Source organism: Protopterus annectens, chromosome 8.part0 (genome assembly GCF_019279795.1).
Source record: "Protopterus annectens isolate FY-2018-M chromosome 8.part0, PAN1.0, whole genome shotgun sequence".
In the NCBI taxonomy this organism is placed as follows: domain Eukaryota; kingdom Metazoa; phylum Chordata; order Ceratodontiformes; family Protopteridae; genus Protopterus; species Protopterus annectens.
The window spans coordinates 1,076,114,178-1,076,141,111 of record NC_056741.1 but is presented as its reverse complement, the minus strand read 5'-3'; the positions used below and the strand labels follow the sequence as shown (position 1 = coordinate 1,076,141,111).

The following is a 26,934-nucleotide window of genomic DNA, read 5'->3' as shown; positions in this document are numbered from 1 at the left end:
TCTATTAGTCTTATCATACTGTATGCGAAAAGCCTGCAAGCTAAATTAAAATTGGGATATAAAAAAAAATCACAACGTACAACTTAAAATATTTAATTGGAATGCATTTCACTGGGAAGGTTAGCCAGATTAGAAATATAAATCATATAAAAATACAAATAACCGAAAAGTGATCGGGGTACGCAACAACGAATGCTGATATAAGCAAATCCCCCCAAATCAATTTCACACAAGGTGCTACAGCTTTAAGAAAAGCTTTGGGCGCTCAGTACAGCGCCGAGGCTTGAAACTTGTTTAAATTAATATCAGTTGTGCTTTGCTGCCTCTGCCCCTCTGCTGGGCCGATCAGTGTAGCTTCTGCAAGTCTCAAGCATCAAGCCTGAGGTTGTTGTTGGCTCCCCATTCAAAACGGGCGGGCTTTTCTCAGAATGCGAATTAGAGGCGGGGCAAAGAACATCGGACCCAGACGGAGAGTGGAGGGTGCAAGGGAGCCAAGAGGAAAGTGGGCGTTGCTATTAAAGGCTGAGGGGCGTGGAATGCAGCAGTCAGCGATGGGTGGGGCGACGATTTCCTCTCAGTGGTTGTGGAAATCTGATCCTAAAGCAGACAGATGCAAAGCCTTAGCGTGTGACTGGTTTTGTTGATCCTGCTTTCAGAAGCTTTGAATGCGTTTGCTTGTTTAATTGCTGGGGTTTAACTCCAGTTTCAATGGGTGGTGGCGACGAAGTCTGGGGATTATTAGAGCGAACTTGCCTTCTTTACTTTATTCTTTTGTCTTCTTTTGGCTCCCCACCAAGGACCACCTCGGTACTGTACTCGTAGTGTCCTAAGGGGGTTTGGATAGTATTGTTGCTGGACCCTTTTATTATTTTCCAGAAGGTAAGCTTAAACGTTTGTTTGTTGTTGTCTGCTTGTTTATGTAAATTTTCAGTAATGAATGTGGTGCCAGCATCTTACTTTGGCATACACTTTTGTTTGCATTATTGAATATAGCAGGAACTGGCACGGAAGCTTCACCAGAGCCTAAGTGCGTTTTAACGGAGTCTTGTTGGAGTACTTTCAGAAATGATGTGGCCTTTGTAAGAAAATTGCTCATAATGCATTGTTTCTCCTTTTTGTTTTTGCTGCTGCAGAAACATTTTTTGGGGACAGGGTATCAGCACATTGCTTTGTAAAAAAGGAGGATTGCAGCGCTTGTGGAGTTTTTGTGTTAAGCACCAGCTTGGACAAACTGTCTCTCCTTCATAAACCTGATGTGCACCTCTTTTTTTTTTTTTTTCCCTAGCCATCCGGAGTGGACAGTCACAGCCCTGCCCATCCTTACTCCTGCATCTAGGACTAGATGTGCAGAATTTACTGCAAATGTGAAGTGTCCCAGTCTCCCTTTTGTCTGCAGTTGCATGATTTAAACTACCCTCATGACAGTTCTCATGCATGTAAACTGTCAACAATTTGCACAGATTTACAACTGGACGTTAATTAGCGGTTGTGGAGCGTTTCCGAAGGAGAAAACATAATGGTTTCATGGAGTCTGCTTGGGTGCCTGATGGACCTCACTGAATGCACTTACTGTAAAAGAGATCCTGGCAGCTGTGTTGTGTTGTATTAGGGTTAAGGTAAAGCTGCCACTGGACAGGATTGCATGGGCATTAGCGTGGGGGTCAGTAGGGAAATTGGGAAGACGGCGTTGTTAGTCATTTGGGAAACGCTCCATTTCATGTACCGCACGACTGATATACATTTTTATTACTAGGATAGCACTATATTGCTGTCACTTACAACACCCGACAGGCTGTTTAAAATGTGCCCTGTTGGAAGGGCTGCGTTTCGAAACCTTCCGAAGCGCTTTAAGACTCTGAACTAACTTCATCTCTAGCACTTCGATATAAATCAAGATAAATTCAGATAGTGATGCATCACAGCCTGAATTATGCTGGGTATTCAGACAGGGAGGTGGGAAAAATACAGTCAAAAATAAGAGTATAATAAATGTGACTGATACTGCCCCGGGAACCTTCTTGAGACATACCGCTCTGAGTAAATTGTGATCCTCTCCAAAAACTATGTAGCCCTAAGAAATATAACCGCTTTGCATGACAGACGCGACCTTTCTTTTGTTAAACGTTATCATTGCCCCAAAGAGAAGGGTCTTATTTCTTTAACAGAGTGATCAGACTTTTTATCTGGTTGTAGTAGGAGAAGCGGTTATGCTTAAGTAATGCTTTTACATTTAGTTGAAAATATGTGTTTGGCTACAGTACATGTGAGCTGCCCTTTTGAAAGATGAATAAGTAAAAACTTCACTGTGCCATGAAAGAAGGCTGGTAGTAGTAAAATGAGCCCGGTATACACATAAGGGAAAAAAAAAAGAGGTGGGAGACTGTCAGTAACCTTTTTCTTGAATGAAAAAAGGGGAATAATTATGATTACACCTTTGAAGTTAATACTGTCTGACACTTTATGTTTTAATATAATAAGGCAAAAGTGTTCAAAGATATCTAAAAAGATTATTTTCCAGATTTACACAACCATATGTTTTAAAGAAAGCTTTCTGTGCACTGTCGCTTTATTTCCAGCATTGTTTTTGTTTTCTTCATCCTTTTATCTTCTTTGTTGAAAGTGAACTTGTTTTCAAAACTGGATTGTGGAAGTTTATCCTTTCCATGAGTAGAAAATGAATGTATTTCGGAAACATTCTTTTCAATTTCCCATTTGATTTAGTACTGCATTCTTGCACACTCCAGCTTTTTCAATTGTTGATATACATTGCAAATTGTCAAGTAGCTTAATTTAAGATCAAAGGACTTGTGAGTTAGGAACACTTCAATTGTGATAAAATGGTTTTCTATGCTGGTGTGGGATTTTAGTAGAAAGGAGCCCTGCTTGACCACTGTGAGAAGAAAAGAATTAGTGAAAAATAAGGTTTGAGTCACGACTGGGCAAGTAGATGGAGTTGTCCAAACTGTGTCTGAGATTCGAGTAGTCTTGCTAACATTGTAGGTGCGAAAGCAGACGAGCGTAAAGAATCTGACTGGAAAATGATTACATATCATTAGCCATGCTAATGTGAGTACAGGAGCTACAGTAATAGTTTGGAAGTAGAATCACTGAAATCAAGTAATATCTGAGCAGTTATAAAAGTGATTATAGTGTAAACATGAGAAGGGATGGTCGAGCTTTGTAACATTATATAGTTATGCAGGATTCTTGTTGAAGGCTGCTGAGAGAAGGTGGAAGAGTAGTTAGTGGAGAGAACATGGGTTACAGCAGAGGCTAGCAGCAGCAGACTGTAGTGGGCTGAACAGTTCTAGGAGATGTAAACAGATCCCTGCAAAGCACTGTACTGGAGGAGGTGGCAAAGTATAAGAAAAAATGTGCATGTAGTGTGGGGGCTTCATTATGATGGCATGTTAAAAAGCTGAAATTATAGCCTTAGTTGCATGTTAAGAGACTATGGCCTACTGTTATCAGAATGAGAGGAAGAAGTCTTTTGTTACTGTGTGAGGATTTCATAGTGGGGAAGTGCCTGTATATCTGAGAAACTGAGGTATGCCAGATGGTATACAGTTCCATTGCTGATGGAAAATCTGAAAACATGTAGAAGTGTAGTTCACTCATGATCTGGAATTCATAAGTAAAACTCAATACAGGAGGGAGTGGAATGGAGCTGCAGACAGTTTTTTTTTCTCGCATTTTATGTGTCAGATTTATGGAGAAAATGAGTCCCATGAAAGTATGACTCGAAACACGGTTGTATTTACAGTTTTTGAGTGGTGGACGAAGGGTGCAGTGTGTGACTTCAGCCTGTAAGAGGAAGAATACAGTAACAGATGTATAAGGAAGAAATGGAAGTTCAGTGCAAACATTATTTGTAAGAAGTGGATTGAGTTGATATGCTAGTAATTTATGCAAAAAAGTGTTGGCAAAATATCTAAATGATGTAGACATTAGATTTTTTTCAGGAGTGTCCGTACTTCCTCCTAAAACTGGTAATTTTGGGAAGAAAGTTGGTGGATTACAGTTCATAAATTAATGACAGTAATTAGTTATAAACTTTTTACTTCAGAAAGTAATTGTTAGTTCACACTTTCTTATACTATCAATTTGTCAAGTTAATAGTACTGATAATATTATTATTGGCTGACCCTTATTATTTCTGATTTGTTACAGATTCTGGAGGTAAGAGGTTATAAGGTCTAATGGTTGTGTGTGTGTGTGTGTGTGTGTGTGTTGAGGAGGAAGAGGTGATAGTTGTTTACTGTATATGAGATGGAGGAAAAGGGAGGAAACTCTTGTTTGTGAGATAAATTGTCTGGTACCAGTGGTGCTTGAAGCAGAAGTGGTGCCCAGTACAAGTGTGTAATGGACTTCTTATCATAATTCTCAGTATCAGTTCGCATGAGGCTTTCACGAAATAAACTTCTGCAACAGTTCAGTGTTTCAGGGTGTGTGACTGCATTTTGGTGGGGTGATAGGTAACTGCATATATATAGTTTTCTCGGAAATGTTGATAGCAGTAGATGCCTTCTTTCTTGTCTATGTTGGAAATTGTGGACAATGATCTTCGATGTCTGTTGATATGTTTAGTTTTGTTTTAAGAACTCTGCAGTTCAATTTGACTAGCTGAAAATCTGTCCCTAGACTTGAGTGTCTGCATGTGTAAAATGTCAGAGTGAAGCTTGGATAGAAAAATTCTGCTGGATTTCTTGTATCTGTCAAAGACGCAATACAAAGAGTATTTTAACAATTGTCTTCAAACAGTAACAGTTGTTTTTTCTAGCCATCAAAAAAGAGAGAGAACAAAATCAAATGCAGATGTTACTATCCAGTGCTGTTCAACTGATTTTTTTACTCCTCCTCCCCCCACTGCCGTTTTCTTTAACCCTGTTAGGCAGTCATGCGTCAGAAGTAATGTGCAGAATAAGTAGAAATGTTTAGATTGTAGAAAACATTTTTTTTTTCTAGAAAACTTGCTGTATTTCATCATTTCAGACATGTTCTTCCTCCTATAGAACTTAGGATTCCATGTATAAAAATTGCTTTCTCATGTGAATGAAGTGGATGATGTTGAATGTTATGGGAACAATATGTGCCTGTTTGTCTCTAGCTGTAATTATGTAGTTGCCTATTTATAACTCTTATGTGATTAACCGTGTTAATTTCTCTTCTGATGCTAGTTCCTGTTTAGTTGAAAGAACATTTTTGTGCCTTTCTCAGTCTAATACGGTTGTAGTCATTGCCCCATAATAAAATGCATAATATACACATAATGCGCGTGCAAACACACACGGATAAAATGTATTTTATGCTCCACTTAACTTGGAAACACATGTCTTGAGTCTCAGAATTGCTTATTAATTGGCTTGATGTGGATGGAGGAACTTCCAGACGGCACTCAAAGTCAAAAGAAGTTTGTGCAGGGTGAGGGTGCAGTTACCACTGAATGCTATTACTACTACTTCTAGTCAAAAGAAGTGTGTGCAGGGTGAGGGTGCAGTTACCACTGAATGCTGTTACTATTAGTAAAAAGAAGTGTGTGCAGGGTGAGGGTGCAGTTACCACTGAATGCTGTTACTATTAGTCAAAAGAAGTGTGTGCAGGGTGAGGGTGCAGTTACCACTGAATGCTGTTACTATTAGTCAAAAGTGTGTGCAGGGTGAGGGTGCAGTTACCACTGAATGCTGTTACTATTAGTAAAAAGAAGTGTGTGCAGGGTGAGGGTGCAGTTACCACTGAATGCTGTTACTATTACTATTAGTAAAAAGAAGTGTGTGCAGGGTGAGGGTGCAGTTACCACTGAATGCTGTTACTATTACTATTAGTAAAAAGAAGTGTGTGCAGGGTGAGGGTGCAGTTACCACTGAATGCTGTTACTATTACTATTAGTAAAAAGAAGTGTGTGCAGGGTGAGGGTGCAGTTACCACTGAATGCTGTTACTATTAGTAAAAAGAAGTGTGTGCAGGGTGAGGGTGCAGTTACCACTGAATGCTGTTACTATTAGTAAAAAGAAGTGTGTGCAGGGTGAGGGTGCTGTTACCACTGAATGCTGTTACTATTAGTAAAAAGAAGTGTGTGCAGGGTGAGGGTGCAGTTACCACTGAATGCTGTTACTATTAGTAAAAAGAAGTGTGTGCAGAGTGAGGGTGCAGTTACCACTGAATGCTGTTACTATTAGTAAAAAGAAGTGTGTGCAGGGTGAGGGTGCAGTTACCACTGAATGCTGTTACTATTAGTAAAAAGAAGTGTGTGCAGGGTGAGGGTGCAGTTACCACTGAATGCTGTTACTATTAGTAAAAAGAAGTGTGTGCAGGGTGAGGGTACAGTTACCACTGAATGCTGTTACTGCTAGTCAAAAGAAGTGTGTGCAGGGTGAGGGTGCAGTTACCACTGAATGCTGTTACTACTACTACTTTTTTTTCTGTTGTTGTGGATCCTTTTTAAGTGTGTATTCATTGAGGGAGGTAGACCTAATTATTTTGTTGTAATAACCCACCTCAATTGTGGTAGTCTTTTTCACTCTGTATGCTGCTGTATAAGCAATAGATGAGTGCACTGAAATTATGGGTGCTCTTTTGTTAGAATAAACAAGGAAACCTTAACTTAGACATTCTGCTGGGAAAGCTGATGTATAGTGTGTGTATTTTGCATATCCGTATTCTTTCTAAGTAGCTGTTTTGTGGTGCTTGTTGGTACAGTTAGGAACCTATATTTACAGTGAAAAACTGTTTTACTATTGCTATTGCTAATGCATGCGAGTACTTGTGTTTGTATGTATACATTCTGTACCCATACACCCATGTTACTAGATGGAAAAGCATCTCACCCAAGGCTGGTTGTCTACGTAATCATTATGCATACTAGTTGCCAGGATAGAGTCTAGTACTAATTGACCTTGGGTGGTGCATCAGAAAACAAACAGTTGCATAAAATTGTATTTGCATTTTTTAAGGACAGATTTCAGTGTTTTATTGTGTCTAAAAGCTACACAGAAACATGAGGAGTAGCTTACTAACAGTGCAAACACTAGATTCCAGTCTTATTGGGTAAACCGATAATCTGAACTTCTTTTGAAAGTAGTGCCTGTTATATTTTAGATTATGCATTTATTAAGGCTATGTTTGTGAATTATCATTGTATTTGTGAATTCTGTAATTTGTTTGTACCCCCACCCCCCTGTGAATCACAATGGTCTCTGAAGTAGTAGATTTAGAGAGGAGTGTTGAGACAAAACCCCTCATGAGCACTGAAGGGTGGGGGGCTACAATGCATGTTTCTTTTCTCTCTTAATTCATTTTGTGCTATTTTTTTCCTGTTATGAACTTCATTGTTTTGGACACCATATTTGTGTTGGGAGCCAGAATAAAACTTTGGGGGTCTGGTATGTCTGAGGTAAATTTAATTGTTTCAGGTGAGTTAAAGCCACTAAAATGATTTGTTGTAGGTACAGCTAGCATGCTGTTTCAGAGCATTTAGTTTCCTGTCTGTATTACCAACAGTAGTGTTTCTTATGAAAGGCTCCATGTAGCTGGAGGTCGAAAGGTGATCAAATGGCTAATAAGGTTGCTCTTGCCCATACCTCTTTGAGCAAGAAATCTGGACTAAGCCATAAATAATAAGGGAAATGTCCAGAAATAGGGACAATTTTTAAATATTGCTCTTACAAATTTAGAAAGTTAATAGAATAATAGGTTTTGCATTAGCATGAGTTTTCTGAATAGTGTGAAGTGTGAAACTCAAATGTCTTGTCATTAAATTCTAACTTTAATCCTCAGTGACATGCCAATGATTTGTCAGAGAACTAAGATTTTATGAGGAAAAGACCAACAATTTGAGGCAAAAATCTGGGCAGTTGAGAGGTATGCTTCTGCCTTTGGGTACTACCTATTAAAGTGGTATCCTTGGTAGAGGTTTGTATTTGCTTGCCCATGGTGTGTGTGGAAGTGCATCTTTGAGAGCACTGCAGTATGTTACTTGTAAGTGTATGACTGCATGGTCATCCATCCATATATGTATACTGCATAACTTTGTATCCTTGGCCAGGCAGGACGTAGTTAGGCCTTCACTAAGTGACTTTAAAAATCCACTTCTGTTACTTACCTGACTACTTGGCTGGCGGTATCTCTAGCTTTCACCTACCCCACCTAAAGGCAGATATGGCTCAGTTTATCTGCTTACAAGGTAGTGTACACCCCACTGGGTTACATGAAGGCTATAGTGGAGGAAGGGAAAATTGTTATTTGGGGATCTTTTTTGTTGTTGTTGTTCTTGTGGTGACCTGAAGTCCCATGCAGAAATAGAGGTGTCAAAATCTTGTATATAATTTTGCAATGGCATTGGCAAACCAGAAATTATATTTTTCTAGCAGTATTAGCTAACTAGGTCTGATATGGTGTTGTACAATTAAAAGGTTAAAAACACATATTTCTGTAGTCAGTTTAGCCAATTTTATATGATTTAGAATAATTTATAGTGTGTATAAAAAGCTTTGTGGAAGAGCTACCTTTCAGGTACAGATTTAAAAGGTGCTTGTCATTACGTGGTCTATACTGTGTAATATGGATTTTTACAAATAAGAAATGGTCCCTTCCTGCAGCTTCCCAGACATTACCTGGGAATCTGACAGCCCTCTGCAGTTTATTATAGCAGTCAAGTAATGTGAAAAGGATCTATGAACGTAGTTTTGTAGGACTTTTTTGCTGCCATTTCGTTTTTAAATGTCTGCTAATGAATTATCTAAGTTTCCATTATATGTTGCTTTCATCATTGTACATCTGTCTCACTCTGTTTGCTGTAGTTTGGAAAAGTTCAATTATTTCAGTCTGTGTGGTGTCTCACTTTTCAGTAGAAGTTAAAGTAGGATGCAGTAATACCTCAGTGTTTTTAATGTGCTTTCTGCATCTGATGGAAAATCATGAGCTCTCATCTGTATAGTGGCTACTCTTTCTTTCTTGTTTAAAAGAAAACCTATTTTACCATTTTCAAAGTTGCTCAGACCACATTTTGATTGCTCTATCACTGCTCAGTCCAGCTGTTTTATATTTCAAGTCTGATTCCTAATGGTATAATTAATGGCCATTTTTAAATATAAATTTGTGGTGCAGTTTTTCCTCTCGGCAAAACATTTTTTGCAACAGAGTATTTGTGTTTCATTTGACTGTATTGCAGTTTTCTTTATTTTTTTTGCCATTACATTTTGTTCCTCTCTGACAAGTGGTGTAATGGCCTTGGGGCACATCTGCTTTTTTGTGTAACTGGTGACAGAGTGGCAGGCCTTGCAGGGGGCATCATTTAATGTCTGGATTAACTGGACTTTACTAGTTTCCTGACTGTGCATAATTTTACATTGCTTTAGTAGGACATTAAGACTGCTCATTAGAAGGCAAGACACTGGGTTCCTGGACTGCCATCACCCATACCCCACATTTTGTTGCCTTGCGTCTTTGCCTGAGGCCAGAGCCCTTACTAAACACCTTTATCCTACAATTAGACTAGTGGCATTTGATGTGTCAGGTGATATCCTTACATTCACTGCTGCAGTATTCATTACTATGTGGTATTTCTGCAGTAAAGCTCATCGTCTGGCCAGTCTACCAAAGTCTACAGTTTCTTTAAGGTATGCTGAATGTCAGCTACACACTCCTCACATAGCGCAGGGCATAAAGGTGGCATCCAGGCGTACCATCCTCATAACTTTTTTGCCACCAGTCTGAATGCTGTTTTTAACCATCTGTCTGCCTTCATCTGTTTTATTTTCTGTTTATTGGAACTCCGGTGATTTCTCCTGTTTGCTAAAGTCCTCACTGTTGCAGATAAGTACCCAGTTGGGGTTTTGTTCTTTTACTCATTTTTGTGCTGTTGGGGGGGGGGGTTAATGTCAACCAGGAAGGGTAAATGCCAGTGTGGGAGACAGATTCCCCATAAAGACTGCCACGATAAGTGCCTTTTTTTTGCCTATGAACTTCTCGCGGCTATGTGTCATGTTCTATTTGTCTGGGATTTGTCCCCAAAACCCTTCGTAGTGGGCTTTCTTCACTTTCATTGTATCTTGAGAACCACCATCTTAGGCTGTTTGCTAAAGATACTGTCGATGGAACTTTCTGCCCCAAGGGTCAGCCATCAGGGAAGAAGGTGAAAAAGGTAAGACCAGAATCTTCCACTGTCCAGCCTCTGCTGGGGCTTTCTCCTGAGGTTATTACAAACCCAGAGACTTGCCAGGTTGTGTTGTCGGATTCCTCTGCTGTGTCCGGGTTGGTGGCTGGCGAGGATCTGGCAGGTAGCACATCCGATGAGGCTTTGCAGGTGTCCTTTTCAGACATTCAGGGGGAACCATGGTTGATTGTTTTCAAGGGGTGTAGGGGGGGGTTCAGCAGTTTGTTCTTGGGGAAGAAGTTCCTACTACGGTTGTGGACTGCCATCCTGAGTCAAGGCCTTTTCAGTTTTCTAGGACGGACGTCCCCTTAAAAAGGAAACTGAAAACTATGCGTGTTTCTTCTGTTTCTAGGGACCCACAAAGTGAGTGGCAGGCCTTTACTTGGGGGTTATGTAATGTTTTTCTGTCATTAAGGCCTTATCAAGGGGTTTCAATTCCTGCTCCTCTTCTTGTCGTCTTCTTCACCGAAAAAGCTCAGGGAATTAAATTCTTCCTAGGAAGAGTTGGATTCTGATGAAGAATCCCTTACTTATTCTACACAGATTCCTTCTCCTTTAGACTGCGGGTCTGAGGAGGTGGAATCTTAGTAGTCCAGATACTCCTCCTGAGGAAATTTCCTTTGGGGACACTGTCTCTAGCATGATAGAATTTTTAAGTGGGATTGTACCCAGGTTTCTGATATCCATAAGAGATACTATGAGTTACTGCAGATGGAATCTCCTAAACCTGCGACCATTCCTCCTGTCTTGCCTGTTTTACTAGATATCTTTTCTAATGCCTCTAAAGTGCCTGATTCTCTGCCCCCTGCTCTCATAAGAAGTCTGATAGATTTTATAGGGTGCCTGAGGACTGTTTCTTTTTCTTCAAATGTCCAGCTGCTGACCCCTCTGTGGTGTCTGTAGCCTCTGATAATCTGTCTCAATTGCTTCCTGCATCCAAGTTACTGCCTTCTGACAAGGACAGCAGAACCATGGAGAGGCTGGGTAAGAAGGTTTATACTTCTGCTACCCTAGCTTTTAGGGCTATTTAATTATCAGACCCATATGTCTAGGAATGTGTTGACTCTTTTTTCTCAGGCTTGTCAGCTTTTTTTTTTTCTGATATTCCAGACTCTTCAGAGTAAATCTTCTGCTCTTTCCTTGCTAGGGACTTTATCTCAAGTAGTTCATCATTCTATTAAATGTAGTTATGATGCAGCAGATGCCTCTTCTAGGGCTGCTGCTTTTGGCTCAGTAATGAGGAGGTATTCTTGGCTTAGGCTTCAACCTTTACCCAATGATATTAAGGCCAAGTTGCTGGATAATAAACTTTTGTTTGGGGAAGCAACTGCTGGTTTGTTTTAAGTCTTTTCAGGACAAGTGGAAGGCTTTACATGAGCTTAAACATGTTTCCCCTTTGCCTACATTGTGGAGAAACTACCCTTCTAAGCCATTCTTTGTTCATAGGCAGTCTCGACCTCTTGCTAAATGTAAAACTGGTGGTAAACAGGCTCCTCCTGCTAAGGCCACTCATACTGCAGGGATTCAGAAGCCTTCCTTTCCTGACAAACCAGATGCTGTCTGACTGTCCACCTGTTACCAGCCACGTTCCTCTTTCTTTCTCTTCCCCTTTCTCTTTCTCTTACTATTTGGCTTCATATCACCCAGGATTCTTGGGTTCTGTCAGTCATTCGTCAGGGGTACTTCATGGTGTGGAATTTCCATCTTCCTTTTATGGGCATTCTTCAGCCTCCTTGGGAACAACTTCCTTTTTTCCCCAGAGGTTCTTCGCGATCTCTTGTCTCGGGGTACTATTCAAGAGGTGCCTGTTTCCCAAAGAGAGAAGGGGTTTTATTCAAGAATGTTTCTAGTGCCCAGAAAAGAAGGTACTTGGAGATTGATTCTAGACCTCTCTCATCTAAACACCTCTCTGAAGATGACTTCCTTTCGGATGTTGTCCCTTCAGACCCTTTTTCCTCTCTTGCTACCTCAGGCCTTTTTGGTGTCTCTGGATCTCAAGGATGCTTATCTCCATATTCCAATCCATCCTCTCTTCATGAGGTTTTTACATTTCTCTGCTTTTTGACATTTTCAGTGCTTTGCCCTTTGTCCTTTCTACTGCCCTGCGGCTGTTCACCAAATGCCTCACTCCTGTGATTGCTTTTTGCAGGATTCAAGGGATCCAAATTATTCCTTACTTGAATGACCTGCTGCTTCAGGCATTCTCTCCAGAGGTCCTTTTCAAAATCTTCATTTTACCATTTCTACTTTTCAAAGTCTGGTGTTCACAATAAACTTCAAAAAGTCTTCCTGGACTCCTCCTCAGGATCATGTCTTTCTGGGTTGCAGGATTCCGACGGTGCCAGTGCTAGCATCCCTGCTGCCTCCAAAGGCTTCAACTCTCATTTCTTATTTTCAAACTCTTCCCCTGACCTACATTACAGCCAGGGAGTTCTCAGAGGTCTGGAGTTCATGGCTTCCACCATTCTGATGCTTCCTCTGGCCAGACTTCACATGAGGACGTTCCAGTGGTTTCTGAAGTCAATGTGACTTCAACATGCGCATGCACTAGACTTTACAGTTTCTCTTCTCCCTTGTTTCAAGAGGGAACTTCTATGGTGGATTCAGCAGTTGTCTCTGAATCTGGGGCTTCCTTTTCATCTTCCTCTTCCCTCTCAGGATCTGTTCACAGACTCTTCAGATGTGGGATGGAGAGCAACGTTTGGCTCCCTGAAGGTTCAAGGAGTGCAGTCACCTTGTCAGCAGAAGGAGCACATCAACGTCCGAGATGAGAGCTCTTTTGCTGGCTCTTCAGGCCTTTCATCCTCTCTCTCTCTCTCTCTCTCTCTGGGGTCTCTCAAGGTATTCATGGACAAGACCACAGTTATGTGGTGTATCAACAAATATGGGGAACAAGATATTTCCTTCTTTGTGAGCTGGCACTTCTGGTATGGGATCTGGCTATCCAAGTATCAAGTGACTCTTCAGGCAGTTTATATTTCTTCAGATCAGAACATTGTCGCAGACACTCTGAGCAGGTCCTCCACTCAATATGGAAGGTGATGTTTCTTTATGCTTTCCCTCCTCTTTCTCTCATTCCAACAGTCTTGTTCAAGATTCAGCAGGATGCTTTCCAATATCTTGTTGGTGACTCCTTTTTGGCTGTGACAGCACTGGTTCCCTCTACTTCTGCATCTAGCCAAAGGCAGTCATCACAAGTTACCTCACAGGGTGGATCTACTCACACAAGACAAGGGATCTCTCATCCATCCCCATCTGTTCACCCTTAAACTGACACAGTGGGTGATAGGGTTTTGATCCTTCCTAGACATCTTTTTTCTGAGGACGTGCTGCGCAGGAGGCCAGGAAGCCTACTACTAGGAAATCCTACTTGCCTAATGGAAGAGGATTTCTATTTAGTGTTTTTCTAGTGACTTGGACCCACTTACTGTGGATGTTCCTTTGGTTCTTTCATTTGTGTGAGTTGCTCAGTGCTGGTTTAGCCTATTCTTCTATTAAGGCACACTTAGCTCTTTCTACTTGTCAGCCTTTAACTCCCCCGTTAGCTTCTAGATTTGAGGCTAAGCAATTTCTTAAAGGCATCCGTAATATTAGTCCTCCTACGACCCTGTTCCTCCTCCCTGGGATCTTAATTTCGTTCTGGAGAAATTGACTCGGGCTCCTTTTGAGCCTGCTGTTTCAGATTCCTTGTAATATTGTTCTTGGAAGGTAGCTCTTTTGTTAGCTCTTACTTCTGCCAGATGGGTGTTGGAGCTGCAAACCCTTATGGCTTGTCCACCTTTTTTGATATTTCATGAGGACGGGGTGTCCTTGTGTACTAATCCTTCTTTTGTGCCGTTCTTTTGGTTAATGAGTTGTCACTTAATCAGTCTAGTAATTTGCTTACTTTTTCCCCCTCTTCGCAATCTGACAGTGAGAGGGTGCTGCATACCTTAGATGTGCATAGACAGCTCAGATTTTATTTGGATAAGTCTAAAGCTAACAGAAAATCTGATCAGTTTTGTTTCCTTTCATCCTAGGTCTTTAGGATTGTCTGTTTCCAAGCAAACTGCCTCTACTTAGATTTCAAAGGCTATGTCTTTTTGTTACATTTTTCATGGTGAGAGCCTCCTTTCTGTAAAGGCTCTTTCTGCTAGATCTGTGGCTTCTTCTGGTGCTTTTTTCAAGGGCTCAGACACTATAATTCTATTCTTGAAGCAGCTACTGGACTTCTGTGCATACTTTTACCAAACATTACAAGTTGGATGGTATCTCCAGAGCTAGCGTTGATTTTGCTAATGCCTTTCTTCATGTCTTAGGGGGCTCTACTGCTTCTTTCTCCTTCTAAGTTTCTTCTTGAGCTTTGGCAGTCTCCCATTTGTAATTTAATACTGTAGCAGTGAATGTAAAGACATACTACAGTTGTGTAAAATCTTACCATAACAGTAGATGTCCTTGCCTTCACAGCTGCAGTATTCAGTTCCTCCCTTCATCTCCCTTTTTTTTTCTTTTTAACACTTTCCTGGATATGTAGATGCTTTTTGGTTTTCCTTGGACTGCTGTTCTTACTCTGGCAATCATTTTTGAGGATGGTACACCTGAACGTCACCTTTTTGCCCTACACTACATGAGGAGTGTGTAGGAGACGTTCAGTGTACCTTAAAGCAATGGTAGACTGACCGGATGAAGGGCTTCACAGCAGGGAATCCCATATAGTAATGAATACTGCAGCGGTGAAGGCAAGGATGTCTACCGTTATGGTAAGATTTTACACAACTGTACTTTACCATCTTGTCTCGCCATCTTCAGCAGGGCCTACTACACAAACTTTAGCTTGAAATTGACCTTTTGTAACCAGGAAAAGCACTCCTGCACCCATGGACCAGCCGGTTCTAGTCTAATTTGTATCATTTTTAAGTGAGTTTGAGCTTGCTTTGTAGATAATTGTGTTGCAGATTTATGTGTGCCAGAAACACTTTTTTTTCCCCTCATTGGAAGGAAAAAGATGGATGGGTCATTTCTGTACTGTATAGCTGCCTCTGATACTAAATTATACTGTACAAATTACATTCCTCACATTTTAAATTTCAGTACCATATAGCAGTGTACTGGAATCCTTTTGCAAGGTGTTGTATGCAGGTTTATGGTTTATTTTGCTGTCCAGTTCTGGAAAAAATGAAAAGGCTGAAAATCTATCCTGTCTCCTGAGTGTTTGCCTGGAGATACCTATGCTTTTTGACTCCCAGTTCCTTCCTGTTGTGGCATATTGATGGGTTGAGACCTTATTTTCTAGGCTGTGTGACTTTTCTCTTCTCTTTGGTGATTCCCTTTCGTAGCCATTGGTTACATTAGTGGAGCAAACTGTCGGAGAGTACAGTGTAAGAATTTGTTGATGAACACGATGGTCAATCTGTTATTTGCTTGCCCATTCCTTGGCTTCTTGCCTCTGATTTAGTGTCTACAGCTTAACAAGAAAAGGTTACGTCAAGTGGGTCAGAGACCGATTTGTAGGGGAGACCTAGAGAGCAACAACTTCATTACACTGTATAAATGCTGTCACATGTTGCTTAGAGAAGAGATTTTTGTGTTACCGTATAAATATTTCATGTGAGTGTAGGACATAGTAAGACAGCATTTATATTTGGAGGCATAGAGGTAGTCACTGGCCACAAAACCATGAAAGTGGGCTTGATATGGCTGGAATGTTGCAAAAGATGCAGACAGCATGAATCCATCAAATGTCTGTACTGTGGTTTGAATGTAGCAACAGGTGGCTAACATGTCCTGATGTAGATGTATATTGTGTTTTGAGAAGGAGGGGAAATATAGTCAGTCTAGAATGTATTATTTCAGGTGTTAAGATTAAATAATTATGCTAACATTTAGTCAGAGCTTTCCTGTTTTATCATACATGGGTTATACTGTAGTTTAAAAGACTTCATCTTCTTGGTTTTGTTTTCCTCACAGTAGGTATCACTACCCTAAGTGGCTGGTTCCAGTATCACTTATTTTTAAAAGTGTATGTAGTGGGTTATGCCAGTTAACAAACAGTAATAAACCAAGTTAGTAAGCAATACATGTACGCTTACAACAACATTGAATGTTGCTGTGGAAATATGTACATTTTGGAGATGGTCTGATTCACAAATTAGATTATGTGTTGTAGATTTCATAAAGTGAAATGTATATTAAAGGCCAGAATTTTTTTTTTAAATGTATGAACCTTGTCTTGGGTGTTTTTTTTTTTTTTTTTTTTTTTTTTTTTTTCCTGAACGGCCTGCAAGGCTTTAAAAAAATATACAACGGACTTTGTCTAGCAGTCTGTTACTTATTCAACTCCTGAAGGTACTGCAACAAATTTCATAAGGCACTACTCCATAAAAGACAAGCGCCAAAGTGGGACAATTTACCAGTTTGTCTGCTTCTTGCATTTGTCAGCTGGTGCATTCTTTTCTGTATATGATAGCTGTAACATGATGTTGTTTCATGGCAGTAGTAAAGGATTTTTTTCCCCTCCACAGGACAGATGGTCTCATGACTGTGGTGGGGGATGTCTGCTGCTGTTTTGCTGTATACAATATGAGTATGCATTTTATCTGCAGAATGATCAAAGATGGGCAGAGTAGACTTCAGTTGTAATACTTTATTTCAAAGTAACAACACTAGAACCACATCACTGTCTCAAGGGCACTCATCACAACAATTAAACCCATTCGCCCCCTTGGTCTTTGCGTTTTGGAATGGGAGGAATCTTAAGTTTACATGTAATAAAAACATGTTGCTCTATTTTCAACTTTTTGTAACCCACAACTTAGGGACCACATATAAAAGTAGTGGCAGACCTATCTTTAGCTCATTTTTGTAATTTTGTAAGTGAAACAAGGCATTTAAAATATTCAGTGTTCCATTGATTTGTCCTGTTCAAAGCTTTATGTAGTATACTAATTTTTTTGTTAAAGAAGTGCTGTTGTTATTAGTAAAAAACCAAAGGGTAGTACATCAGTATTGCAACTGGAGTCACTGCCCCACAGCACTTGGCTTCCCAGTTCAGTTCCTGGCTAAGGTTGATCTCTGGCAGTCTGTATGGCATGTTCGTTTGTCCATGTAGGTTTCTGCTGGAGTCTTCCCTTTCCAGATGCATTCTAAAAACTTGCTAATAGTTGGCTTGATATCCCTTAATGTATACCTGTCAACCTCCTAGAGCAAAAAATCTCGTCAAGCCTAAAACAGCAGAGGACAAAGGCCAAAAAAGTGACATATTTTTAATTATTACTTTTATAAAGTTAGAAAGTTGATAACAATAACAGGTTTTGTATTAGCATGCATCAAGTCTGAAACTCAAATGTGTCATTATTTGGTGATTTCATTCCTCAGTGATTTGCCAGAAAACCACAAATTTTATGAAGAACTGAGCAAAAATCTGGGCAGTTGACAGCAATGCCTTAGTCTCCATACATGTGTGTTTGCTGTTGGGCAGCATTTCCAACAGTAAGTGTGCAGTATGTTAAGTCAGTACGTTCCATGACTTTTGCCCATTACTTGCTGGAATAGGTTTTGACTGCCTTTAACCCTGAGTGCGATAATGAGGGTATTAGAAAATGAATGTTTCAAGTAATAGCGTACAATAAGTAAATGAGGCATTGCTGTACTGTTTAGTAATAGTCTGTGCGTTGAACTTCAGTTCTCTTCTAGGTATGTATACAAGTAAAGGAGCTGCATCGCAAATGTGGATTTATGCAAGAATCAGTTCATTGTAAGCAGCACACCATGAAATGAAGTACCTCCATTCTCAGTCCTCATTAGAGAGGGTTCCACCCTCATTCCAGTCACCTTCCACTTCTGGATCTTTATCTGTCCGAAAAACGTAAACTGACTTTTGTTTCCTCTGATTTTTCAGCCTTTTTTTGGCAATGAACAGTAGCTGTTGGTGAGATGATTTGTCATCTTAGGTAATGATGTTGGTGTGTTTCCAGTACCATCCACATCATACATATTTCAACCTCCGGATGAAAATTCAAGGCTACCTAGTACAGTTGTAAATAATCCTAATACTTAGCGGCAGTAAGTTAACTAGGACTGACAGCTTAAAGGTAGAGATGGTAGGCCAAGGCAACTCTCATTTCCCATTGAAATCCATATTTCTGTCCACTCATATCGTGACAGAGGTTATTTTCGTCTACAGATTTCTGATCCTGTATTCCCATAGGAGAGTCTGCAACATTAATTCTAAGAGTGTATTTCAGGCACAACTTTCCAGAATGCAGGTAGCGTTGCTTTTTGCAGACATCAGATCATTTTTTTTTCTATTTTCTGGCTGACAGCAGTCCTGTGAACCAAGATTCTTTCCTGGGATGCCAGTACATATGTCCTGTTTATTCAGTTTTGCTCCCAGCAAACCATATAGACCAGAAGAATATGCCATCTTGCAAGTGTGTTACAGTGGTGTACCAAATTATGATTAACAGCTTTTTAGGGTTTTCAAACAGAATATATAACTTGCTATAAAAACTTAAGATCATTTAATAGGAATTTGTTTTAATATTTTTAAACATATACAGGCAGTATAGATAGGCCTTAGGATGATTATTTGGTAGATGATCCGTAAACACAGATTTCCATTGCACCATGTGAAGTAGGGCTGAATACAGATAAAACACCATGGGTGTGTGTATAAATAGCTAAACCGGGTTGTCTGAGTGTAGCTGTACAAAGGACCAATTCTGCTAAATGTGCAGAGGGATTACATGATGCTATTAAGTGTGGACATTAAAATATGTAGGGGATGACATCTTTATTTTTGGAAGGCTATGGCAAGCGTATGTAGAGCACTGGGGAAATGTTATGGGGTACATCACAGGGAACTGTGGGAAATGTTAGAAGTACTCGATAGACACTTGTGAAACCTTACCCTAGAACAGGCATTAGGATACTTGAGGTACTTCTGCGATGGTCAGAGGTGTGGTGAAAATGGGAGTTAATGTACATGTTGTTGGCTCTAAAACATGCATAGTTTGTACAGGAGAAAAGACATGGGAGAGTAAGTGTATAGGGGATTTTGTAGAAGAGGCTTGAGTAAAATCTATATGTTAAAATGGTCTAGTGGGAATAGGGCATGTTTGGCAAATGTATAAAAATGTGGTTCATGTTGGAAATGAAGATCTATTTCTCACAGGCTAGATGTTTGGTTCCTGGAATGCCTTGTACTCCAGAAACATGGTTATGAAAGGGAATGAAATAGATTGAGAAGAACGTGAGAAGGAATTTGCTGTTTAGCTGCTCTAGGGACTGGATGGAATAAGTAGGTGAGCAACCTTCTTCACTGGCTGCATCTCTGGGGTTTTGAATGAATCCATCACTTACAGGGTAGTTCTGGTGAATCAAATGATGTGGCATTCCTAAAAATTATTTGGATTTGCAGTGAGATTTTAAACACCTAGTTTGACCCTTTGGAGAACTGAGGCTAGATTGGTGCATAGGAATTGTGATTCAGTGCTGACAAAAGAAGCTGTTAGTTGGGTATGTATGTGTGTGTGTGTGTGTGTGTGTGTGTGTGTGTGTGTGTGTGTGTGTGTGTGTGTGTGTGTGTGTGTGTGTGTGTGTGTATACCTGGCAAAACTATAGTTAGACAGTACTGTAAGTAGGTTTTGAACAATGTAATGTAGAGACTCACCAGGACATTAATTTTTCAGTCCTATGTTAAATTTCTTTGTACACAGTAACAGTTTTGTATAGCAATAGATTTTCTGCTTCTTAAATGATTCATTAAACTATACAAGGGCAGTTGAAAACAGACTGAAGGACCAGAGCTTAGGCATCGGTCACTGTTATTCCCCCTTCTTGAAGGGATCTTTTGAAAACTGAAACCAGTCATTTTTCTAGGACAGTATTCATTTTAATCTGTGATGTGGCAAATTAAATAGCTCTCATAAAATCCCTGTGGTTCTGGATTACAGGTGTTTGTGTTCTCAGTATTGGGATCCATGGATATCATCATAAAGAACTAGCAACAGCTAATTTAGTTTTTTAAATGCAAATTATTTGTATCAAGTTCTGATTCTAAGTATCACAAGATGGTTTATTTGTGTGACTAAAGTGCTTCGTTATGAGACTATCACAGAGGAGTGTAATAATAGTACCTTTTTCTTCTTTCAGCTTTTCCCGGTTAGGGGTTGCCACAGCGGAACTCTGGTACGCTAATGATTAGCAGTAGATTTTTATGGTGCCGAGGTGACAGCCCGATGCCCAACCTTAAATGAAGGCATGCCTATTCACACATGTCTTTCGAATGCAACTCGCCCATGGGGAGGACATGCAGACTCCACACAGAAGGCTCTTCAGTCGAGAATCGAACTGGAGAACTTCTTGCTGTGAGGCGACAATCCTACCACTGCACCACCCCGGCTGTAAATAATAGTACCTAAAAGTATTAAACCAAGAATGCTTAACTGTTGTTCAGAGGATCATAGGAAGTTAGTAGGCTATTGGCCCTTAGGCCCTTACAAGCCTAGCCAAAAATTTAGCCTATGTTCTGACAAGTCAGCACCCGATGCCCCCTGCAGCAGGGACACAGGCGGAATCTCAGGGCTGTACTTTGTGTTCCCCTTCCAGTTATCCAAGTTGTGGATAAAAAAAGGATAATGACGTACTCTGCTTGCCGTGGAGAGGAAGTCTATTCCACACAAGGGGGAGTCTCTGGGACATGCATCTTTCCCATGAAATCCTATTGATGTCACAGACCTGGTTATGGAGTTATGCATGTGGGTTACTCCAGTGGAGCTAGAATGCGGATATGCCGCAGTCCCATCAAGGTGGGCTCTGAGATTTTTTTGTATGCCAGACCGGGGTCACCTCTGAGGAGTCTCTGAGACTGAGTAGAGAGACAGAGGGACAGGACTTTAAGTAGATGTTTGAGGCCCTGGATCCTTTGGTGAGGAACCTCTGTGGTCTGTCCAGCTGCTGCATGTGCTTTGTGAGGTACATGCCAAAAGGGACATTGTACTCAGCAATGAGTCTTATAAGGGAACAATACATGGATGTTATGACCCTCCTTGTCCTTGGATGAAATACCCTTCCTAATGAGGTGAGCAATGTAGAAAGCTTTTCATACAGCAGAGGCAATATGGTGGGCAAAAGTCAGGTTACTATCAACCTGGGTGCCCAAGTCCCCCACAATTGATTGCGTGCTTAGGACCATGTTATTAATTTGTGGGAACGTCACTCTCCCCAAAGGGCACAATGATGCTTTTTTTGGCAATGTTTGAGGCAATGATTTGTTTGGTTGAGACCTACTTGGAGGATGTCCGCATCACTAGGGGAATTGATGACTGTGCCCCAGTTTCCAGTCATCTGCAAACTTGATCAGCTGTGGCCCACTAGTTTTGGCCAGCACCTCAGAAAAGTATATCCTAAACAACAGAGGCCCCAAGACTGATCCCTGGGGTACACTTTAGGTTACGGGTCTACTGCTTGAGGTGGCTTCCCCTATTTTGACTAGGTGGGCTCCATCAGTGAGCCAGTTTGCTACCCATCTGGTAACATATGGATTGATGCCTAGTTGAGAGAGTTTATCCATTATACCCGAGTGGGGAATAGTATCAAAGGCTTTGGCCAGGTCAAGGTAGGCAGTGTGCACTGTCTTCCCCTCATCCATGGCTTTGGTGACTGTCTGAAAGATGTCGACCAGATTTAACAGACATGACTTCCCCTTGATGAAATCAAACTGTGGGATTGAGTGTTTGGAGGTTGCCAATGTTCCTGTTAATGAGGTCCATGATAATCTGTTCCATGGCCTTGCAGATGAGGCTAGTTAGGCTGATGGGTCTATAATTTCTGGTGGACGCTCCGCCTTTGTGCAAAGGGATGACAGCGGTTGTCCTCCACTCAGCTGGGAAAAAGATGGTGCTCAGGCTTTGGTTGAATAGGGTGCATAATGGTGCTACAAGTTCCTGCGTGAGTTCATGCAGGATGCAGTCGGGGATGTTATCTGGTCCCATGGAGGCTGTATTTTATGCCTTTGAGAGGGCAGTGATGACTTGCTCCCTAGATATAAGGGGAGGGGGCAGGTGCTGGGGATGTCCTGATTTACTGATGGAGACAGGGAGGTGAAGTTTTTGCTGAACCTGTCTGGCAGCAGGTTTGCAATATCTATGGCGTTTGTGTATGTGTTGTCCTTGACCATCAGTTCTGAGTGCTTCTTTTGGGATTGCAGACATATGTGAAGAGCCCCCCCCACGAATACTTTAGAAACTTATACTGAAAATGAAGGTTTCTGCATGGAGCATTTTCTATAAACCTCTAATTTTTAAATGTCAGTTTTAAAACTTTGTGGCTTCAAATATATAATTACTGTTTATCATGTTGTCATGTTCTTGATTTCCTCCGCATCCATTTGGCGTCTGTGTGGCTAAGCAAGTGTTCCCCAGGTTACCAGCAAAAAGAGGTCCTTAGTAGACGGTATGAAAGCATATTGCCACTTGCTGAAAAATGTGTTTTCTGTAATGGTTTGTGTGTACCGTTAACTTAATTTTGCCATTGCTGAGTGTATCTGGATGTTTGAACACAATGTTGTGCATTTTAATCCTGAGTGTTGCAACATGTTTATTTGGAATTTGTGGTAGATTGATAACTTTGGATGTATAATGGCATTTTTATTTAATTTCAAATGATCTTTCATCACTTTTCTAATTTTTCTGTTTGGTTCTTTTTTTTTTTTTCTTTTTTTTTTCTTTGTGTTCTTTCCTTCTTATGTGCACTGTGATTTTTTTTAAGTAACTGTCACATAGCCAGAATTGTATACGGTTTTATAATGTTTTTATCTAGGAGCATGTCACTTTATAATGAGAATGAATTCATTCAATTGTTAAGGAAGATTGAAATGTCCAGGTGTTTTTTACAGTAAATAATGTACTTTCACATGCTTATGTTTTGCAATCTGATGAAGCAGAGACTTGACTATAAGTCATTGTCTAAACAGTAATTAGAAAACAGATTTGTTTAGAGTAATTCAATACTTGTTTTGTTCAACAGATAGTGTTCTCTTCCCACTGTCCAAAAACACTTGTCATTCTTTATTTATCATCGGACAATAGTGTAACAAGTACATTCTCTGTTTAATGACTAGAAGGTCATTTAAGTAAAAAATCAATGCTGGGCCTATGGAGTACTGTAGGACAGAGCAGGATGCTGAAGCCCCTTGGGTGCAACCCAGCACTAATTAATTATTGCTATTATAGCACAAGGTTTTTTTTTTTTTTTTTCATCTTTTCTGAATTTGTATTCTATGTTATACTTTGACAGTTTTAACAAATAGTACCTTTTAACTTCTTTTAATGCATCCAACAAAATTGATGTTGCATTTCCAGTTTAAATACATTTTAAATGTTCCAAATATTAAGATGAATGGGGAACAGAAGTAACAGCTATAGTGAATGGGTTAGGACGTAACTAGAAATGCCCTTATTGCTAGGATACCATTAAGGGCACAACCTCCATGGCTGCCTGAATGATTGGCTCTTTCCATCATGCTAGGGACTATCCAGCATCGGGGGGACAAATAGGCTCGCATCCCCATAGAGGGAGGCCTAACAAATGGGAGTTGTGGAGACAAAAGCAAAAAAAAAAACGAGAGCGAGAGAAACGTTTTTATGCTTTAAAATTTCTATGACATATGTACAAAGTAGTAGTGCAATAGTATATTAAACAAATGTCTAAAAATTTAAGGGAACAGTCCAGAGATGATTACAGTTTTATGTCACTAAATGCCATTGTGCAGTGTGTAAAATCACCGTTTGTTATACAGAGGAACCGTTAGTAGTGTTGAACAGTTTTGAGAGTCAAAATGAGTGACATATATCTTTTAATGTGAGATTGTGTTCTCTTGCCACATTGAAGTAGATTTTTATGAAAAAAATAGGCAAGAGACCATTTTACCGTGTTGTGATGCTTCATATTCATCAGCTTTCTTTGGGGGAAAAAATATACTACCTGTGACATTTTGCATGTTTTTTCCCAGATGCGTGTCTGTCCTCTTACTTTGGGGGTGTGATCCCATTAATGACATTTTTAAAACGTAATAGAAGTAACCAGTGACAAAATGGAAGTACTGCTCCAGGTTTGAGGTTCAATGTTATTAATGACATTGCACAATGTCGTAGAAGTAACCAGCAGTGGTTATTACTTTGCTTTTATTTTGATGATTTACTTTTGATTGTTTTATTTTTTGACATTTGTTGCAGTCAAAATATATGATGTCTTATGTAGATTATTTTTGGTTGTAACCTGTTGTGGAATGAAAATTGTGAAAGTCGCTATTTGTTGTAACGTGCAACAGTTGTTTTGTCATGATAGCATGGTTTCTAGCACTCAGTGTTTCACCTTTTATTTACTCAGCTCAGGCCGAACATTACTTTATCATGGAAGGAGGTGTTTATTACCATATTCCAGTTTCAACTACCCTTTAGGTCTCAAGGTCTGCTGCTTTGATTTACTGTTACACTGTAGAGGAATGGTCTACGGGGATCGAGCAGAATCCTGAGCCCAGTTTCTGTAGGAATTCTTAACTGGGAAGACTGCTGACAGCACTAACAGAATGCTTGTTACTCTGATCACTCTTTTTGAATTTTAATTTCTTGAGCTCAGCACACTTGAAGCAGGAGTTGTGTATAGTATCTATTCATCTTTTTTCAGGACATGACTAGTATCATTTCAGGTCACTGTTCATTATTTTATATATATATATATATATATATATATATATATATATATATATATATATATATTATGCATTAGCTGTAGCAAAAACATGGATTAGATTGCTTGCTGTTATTAGTGTGGCATAATTCTGCCCCAGCAACCAAGGATAAGTTTGCCATTAGCTGACTGGAATGAGAACCACTCGAGCTGGCAATGATATGTAATGGGTGTGGTATCTAACTCTTGTGCAACTTATGCTGGTGTCTTTGTTTGGTGGTTATGTCTTAAGTGGACCTTGGTTTATCTACAGTAGGAAAACTCTCAAAATCTGAATTGAGATCTCCTTCCAAAAGGCCCTGTTCTTGGTGTTAGTGACTTACTGTTTTGTGTAAACCCGCCTAATAGGCCTTACACTTCAGTAAGTCACACCAACATCGTCTCTTAGAATCTCTCCCAATGTATCACTGTTTTTCCAGCTCTAATGTAACCTAGGAAAGCTACATTGGTTAGAAATGCTACTGCATGTTAAGTTTGGATAACCGTGTGGCTCATTGTCTCCTGTTTCAACAGTTGAATTGAAATACTACTTTGCACTATCTTCCTCCCTGTGGACCTAGTCACACTGTAGCCTTTGGTATTTTTCACTCTTTTCCAGGTATTAAAAAAAATTCTGATGCCTTGCCTACCTGTTCTTGAGTGTCAGGAGGACTACGTTATTTTTTCAGTTTGTGCCATGCTGTTCTACTGCTGTAATCTGTTTGGTTTGTCTTGCTGCCAACTTCAGTTTTCTGTTGTCAGTTATCAGCAGTTCTTGAACTCCACTGTCTTATCTGGTTTATACCATAAGGTCATGTTGGTATAGGCGATCACCCTTATTTAGGAGTTGGGGAATGTCACGAGTGGGCGTGGCATAAATCATTACTTTATCCCTTTCATTTTCCAGTTTGTGCACCGCAAACGTGTTCTAGTGGAACTACCCAGAAGTAAAAGTGTAAATATAAAGGGTTATGACTGGGTCTCCAATCAAAACCAATTTGTGTCTTCCAGACAAAGATGTCAAGAAATTCATTGAGAACCTATATGCCCCATGTACTACCAGTTACAGAAAAAAAAAGTATACTAAAGTGTTTTACCACCTCTCAAATAGACAGCAGGCAGAAACTGTGTCCTTCTGAAGAATAAAGTGCTTTACTTTTAATTAGTAGATTAGTGTGAGAGTGAAGTGTAACAGTTTTTTAAAGCTGCTTTTTCTTCTCCTCTTTGCTGGCTAGCACTATCCACTTGCAGTCGCCAGGTGAAAAGACCATCTTAAGAGCACCTGGGGGTTTAACAAGAATGCCATTTTCCTATTATTGGAGCATAGTCTCATTGCTCCATGCACTACAAAAAGTATCTGTTTACACACTTGGTATTGTTTTAATGTTATGTATGTCTTTAATGGTTGTAGAAGTTATTCAGTTCAGGTTTGGAGGAAGAATTTCTTGGTAACCAGTTGTAACAAAATTTAAATTTTGTACCAAGAAAAGCATGAAGATTTAGATGATTTAGTTTCTTACATTTTCCTTGTTACCAGTACTGCACAGATACAAATTTGTGTTTTTTTTTTTTTTTTTCAGTCATGGCTTTAGTGGAATTTGGATTTGATATCTGGGTTACTCGTTGCTGCACTTTTTTATTTTTTAGTAGCCACTTTGACACCAGCTCCCCTGCTGTCCTAGAATAGACAATCACCACCACTCTTGGGGCTCCAGGCAGTGAAATAAATCTGCAGAGGATAGTCATATGAAAAGTATACCTGCGGGCAGTTTAGAGGATCACCAGTTCATCTGTGACATGTCTTTGCGATGTGACAGGAACCAAAACTCCAAACTGACATGAGGAGGGCATGCAGATTTTCTCCAGATGGTTCCCCAAACTGGTTTATATATGGGGTATCAAGAGTTGTAAAGTTTAACTACTCATTAGTGAAGAGGTTTGAGCTGCTAATGAGCTCAACTTGAAATCCACGGTTTGATTCCCCAGTTTCCATTTTGACTGCTGTGTTACTTAACTGAATGGTGCTCCTGGGTCACCTTTGAAAAATTGCACTTGTGTTTGCAGGTCAAAACACGAGA

General features: G+C 40.1%; 1 protein-coding gene across 1 annotated transcript in view; it reads left to right on the top strand.

Annotated features, from left to right (window-relative positions):
- Nucleotides 1–591: 591 nt before the first annotated feature.
- The window catches only part of LOC122809226 (semaphorin-6D-like), a 955,253-nt gene continuing 928,910 nt past the window's right edge, over nucleotides 592–26,934 (top strand). Inside the window, exon 1 of the mRNA XM_044080542.1 lies at nucleotides 592–879. The gene's annotated coding sequence lies outside the window, so the exon portion shown is untranslated. The remainder of the gene's footprint in view (nucleotides 880–26,934) is intronic.